The sequence below is a fragment of the Zingiber officinale genome, chromosome 3A, assembly GCF_018446385.1.
Source record: "Zingiber officinale cultivar Zhangliang chromosome 3A, Zo_v1.1, whole genome shotgun sequence".
NCBI lineage: Eukaryota > Viridiplantae > Streptophyta > Magnoliopsida > Zingiberales > Zingiberaceae > Zingiber > Zingiber officinale.
The window spans coordinates 87,642,891-87,647,856 of NC_055990.1; the positions used below are offsets into that span (position 1 = coordinate 87,642,891).

At 34.4% G+C, this 4,966-nt stretch overlaps 1 long non-coding RNA gene across 1 annotated transcript; it reads right to left on the reverse strand.

The window, feature by feature from the left end:
* Positions 1–2,782: 2,782 nt before the first annotated feature.
* On the reverse strand, positions 2,783–4,647 carry LOC122053876. The gene is made up of 3 exons (XR_006132420.1): positions 4,555–4,647; positions 4,260–4,445; positions 2,783–2,912 (listed from the first exon to the last, which is right to left on the reverse strand). It is a non-coding gene; the product is annotated as an uncharacterized LOC122053876 (long non-coding RNA).
* Positions 4,648–4,966: the final 319 nt, after the last annotated feature.

Below are 4,966 nucleotides of genomic sequence, written 5' to 3' on the forward strand. Positions count from 1 at the left end.
TTTTTGGGCTCCTTCTTATTATGAGTGTGTTAGTCTCCCTGTGTTTAAGATATCGAATGTCCACTAATTAAGTGAGTTACTGACAACTCATTTAATTAATATCTAAGTCCAAGAGTAGTACCACTCAACCTTATCGTCATGTCGTACTAAGTCCACCTGCAGGGTTTAACATGACAATCCTTATGAGCACCTCTTGAGGACATTATCAACCTAGTATCTCTAGGACACAGTTTCCTTCTATAATCAACAACACACACTATAAGTGATATCATTTCCCAATTTATCGGGCTTGTTGATTTATCGAACTAAATCTCACCCATTGATAAATTAAAGAAATTAATATCAAATATATGTGCTTATTATTATATTAGGATTAAGAGCACATACTTCCATAATAATCGAGGTTTTGTTTCTTTATAAAGTCAGTATAAAAGAAACGACCTCAAATGGTCCTACTCAATACACTCTGAGTGTACTAGTGTAATTATACAGTCAAGATAAACTGACACCTAATTACACTACGACCTTCTAATGGTTTGTTCCTTTCCATTTTGGTCGTGAGCTACTGTTTATAATTTATAAGGTACTGATAATATCATCTTCTGTATGTGACACCACATACTATATTATCTACAATATAAATTAATTGAACAACTACAACTAAATGTAGAAAATTTGACCAAATGTGATTCTTTATTCATAATGAATGTTTACAAAGCTTAGGCTTTCAGTATACACTCTAACAAGTTTCTCATGTGACTATTAGTATGACTACTAGTCCTTAGACCTGAAGTCACCATGGTTCCCTACATAAGAGTTATGTACTTTGGTTTCGTCAAACGTCACCCGTAACTGGGTGGACTATAAAGGCGATTACTCGGTATGTAACAAATTATGCGGAGAGATGTGAGTGATGTAGATGGGATCTATCCCTCCCATTGACGGGAGTGACATCGATATTCTTGATAGAGTGAGACCACGAAGTGTATGGCCATGCCCAAATGAGTCAATATGAGATATTGAGCTCATTTGATTTAGTGAGTCTACTTGGAGTTCAAGATTTAGATTGATTAGAGGATGACACGGTCTATGCCTCACATTGATCAATCTAGATATCTAGGATAGAAGGACACTTGTCATATATTGTGAGGAGTCACAATTAGTAGTCACAAGGTGATGTTGGATCTCAACATTCTTGTAACTTGGGTAGTAATGATGTGTTGGTAGATACCGCTCATTACTTATGCTCCTAAATGGGTTTAGGGGCATTGCCAACGTTACAAGAACCTATAGGGTCACACACTAAAGGCAATTAGATAGAGATTAGGTTCATATGATGAACCAAGAGGATTAGATTCATGTGATGAATCAAATTGGATTAAGAGTAATTCTAATTGGGCTAATTGAGTTGGACTCAAGTTGATTCATGTGTTCAATGAGTCTAATTTAGATTATGACTCATTGAATCAATTTAATTAAATGAATTAGATTCATTATATTAAATTGTCTTGAATTAAATGGTTGGATTAGATCAATCATAAGAGAGATTAAGTCAAGTTTGACTTGACTTGAGAGGAAGATGAAGAGTCAAGTTTGACTTGACTTTATGCCACATCATTTGTGACTTGGCATTAAGTGGCCAATGATGATGTGCCACATCATCATGTTTAGCACATGTGTGTGCCACCTAATGGAGGTTACAAATTCCCTTTCAATTTAATGTGGTCGGCCACATTAAATGAGAAGGAGTTACACATGTGTGGCCGACCACTTTGTGAATGAATGGGATTCATTTTTCATTCAAGCATTTTGTAACTCTCATCTTCTTCCTTGCTCCAATTCTTCTCTCCCTCTCCTCTCCATTGCCGAGACCTTCTTGGAGTGCTAGCACACTCTAAGGTTCTCCCTCCATCGATTTGTTCGTGTGGATACTTCTAGAGGGTTGTCTACTTTGACAATCTTGAGATCCAACACCTTGGACGAGCGGGATTTGCGAAAGGCGCGCATCAAGGGTAAAACTCGTACTCTAATGTAGATCTAGAGTTTGTAAACTCGTACTCATAGGTTTTTCAAAATTTTCACTACAAGAAAAAAGCCTAACAACAACGGTTTTTCACCGTTGTCGTAGCCCCTTTCGGACTGTTGTTAAAGGCCGTGTTGTTAAAAGGGGTGCCCAAAGACAACAGTTTTTAACCGTTGTCTTTGAAGGCAAAGACAACAGTTTTACAACGGTGAAAACCCGTTGTCTTTTCCTTCAAAGACAACAGTTTTTCACCGTTGTCTTTGAGCGTCTACCTTTAATAACAGGGTCTTCAACAACAGTTTTAAACTATTTACGACAACAGTGAAAAACCGTTGTCTTTTTTAGATAAAAAACAAAAAAAAATTAATACACAATTTTCCAATATTTTAAATAATTCAAAATACTAAATTTCAAAATAAAATTTAATATACAATTTTCTAACATTCAAAAATAATATTTATAACATTCTGAAGAAATTTCATAAGCAACCAACAAAATGATAACACTATTAAAACAAAGGTAGAACAATATAACACGAGATTTTCTAATCTGTTTTGACTGTTGAACTTTTGCTCCTAATCTGTTTCAAGGACCGCAGCGCTGCTACGGTGCTCTTCATATATAAGCTCTGCATATATTTAATCTCCTCCAACTCCGGAACCCTCCCACCTGATTGTGCCGGCTTTGGCACTCCATTTTGTTCATCGCATTCTGCTGAAATTGATAGGTTGTTGCTGGGGAAGAGGTGGTCGAGCATAGCCACACTCCTTCACGAGTTTGTATAGGAGATCAGTTGTAAAGAATGGCTGCTGCAGCACCTTTTCGATGAAGGGCTGCCTGATAAGTGCTCCTGTTCTCTTGTCATACTTCTTCAGTATTTTCACTAGACCTGAATTCATCACAACAAGAATAATAAACCATCTAAATGAGTGCACAAATTTAAAAAAAAAAAAGAACCAGAAGAAAGGACAGAACAGTTAATCAATAGCACTCAGATAATTGTTAACTATAATTAGGCTCTGATCATGACTATGCTAACATGAGTTTCCTTGTTAACAAATTGAGAAATAATGGTTTGGAGAAATTAACAAACAAGACATGTAATATCTAAAACAAATGGGAGAGTTTGATACCTAAATAAAATCAACCTTGTTCAGTCAATGTAAAATCAGTTAAACTGCATTGGTAGTAGACAAATAACATAAAATTTTCTGTTGTGGAAGTTATAATGAGTGGATTGATTGTTTCACCAATGACAAGAGAAATATTACTGTGTGATTTGAAGAAGAAACCAAACATCTATTCTGCTGAATGCTAATTTATCATAACCTAGCAAAACAAATTTACCAAGCTACTCCAACGCCCTTCTTAATCAATCTGATCAATTAGTAAACATGATTGTAGAATAAAACTCATAAATTGCCTTTGAAGTGAAAGTGCTAAGTTTATACTGGACTGAATGTAATTCATACACCATATGGATTGTTTGCAATGAAAATTACAAGCTCCAAAAAAAAAACAAAGGTTTGGAACATAAAGGGATATCAATCCATCACAACTTAGATTGTTTGGAGGATCCACAAAAGTGTATTAATTTACATGTTAGAATACTGAAAATAAGCTACAGTGAAATCTTTAATGTGTACCATGGACTACATAAGAATAGATCAAGAAAAAGTTGAATTCTTACGGAAACCTACCCGTGTAGTTAATTACGTGATCTTCTCCTTAGCCTTTACTTTCTTTTGAACATTCTTCCTTGATAGTGTTCTTCAAAATTATATTAATTGTCAAGATGCATGCTATAAAACTGTTCAAACAATCACTTAGATAAAGCACAAACAATCACTTTGTTTGTGCTTCAAGATCCCACAAAGATTGAATTGCACATGGCAAAGATGTCGTCAGCCTGCAAACTTCTCGCTTAAATCAATTTCCAAACATGAAATACTAGTAGCGATATTGAACTATTTTTCTAGTTGTCAGTCTTTCTTGCAAAGGGTGCAGTTTAATTTTCATTGACAGATAACATGTTGCATAAATACTTGACTAGCTGTAATATGAGTATGAAGTACTCGGGGATTAACTGTTGGAGTTATTTTTCAATTGTCAAATTAATGGAGAAGGACCTAACCTATCATAGTTTTCAAATAAAACATCTCAATAACCTGGGAAATGATGGGATAAAATGATTATCACGGCAATTTATATTAAACAAAAAGAGATTCCTACTTACATTGCAGGATAAGCCTATGAGTTTTTTGAATTAGATGATGATGCAGATTGACTGCCTTTTGTTTCCTTGACATTCCCTTTCATATCAGGACAATCTTCATTTTTTGGGTTCAAGGTACTTGAATCCATCTTCTGGACCTCCTCTCTTGTGTATATAAAAATCTGACGGACCATAGCACAAAATTCCCTGTAGAAAATTATACAACACCAGTTGTCAACATATCCACTTTATACATAGAAAATGGAAGATATATATACATAAGAGAAGAACATTAGGAATGTAGAAGCATGCTTACTGCCAAGGGTCATCTCCAACAAGCATCATATCATCCTCATTATCAGTAAATACAATCATCCAATTTTTATTTGGAGCCATCAAAATAAAGAAACTACGATACAAGATCATCTATCAATGGGCATAACATGAAGTAAAACATTAAAGAAACTAAGAATATAATGAAAGCCTAAATTAATCTATCCTAATTACATTAAATCAAAGCTAGGACTTAACTAAATTTAAAGAACAAGACAAAGTAAGAATTAAACAAAATAAATTGCATCAAATTAAACCTAACTATTGGTTGAAGCATTTGATCGAACACGTTGTGAGCATTAATCAAATTGAACATAATACATGCAATTTAAATATGAAAAATCTAGTTCAATATAAACATTCAACCACAAAACATCAAAATAAGTAAACTAAGC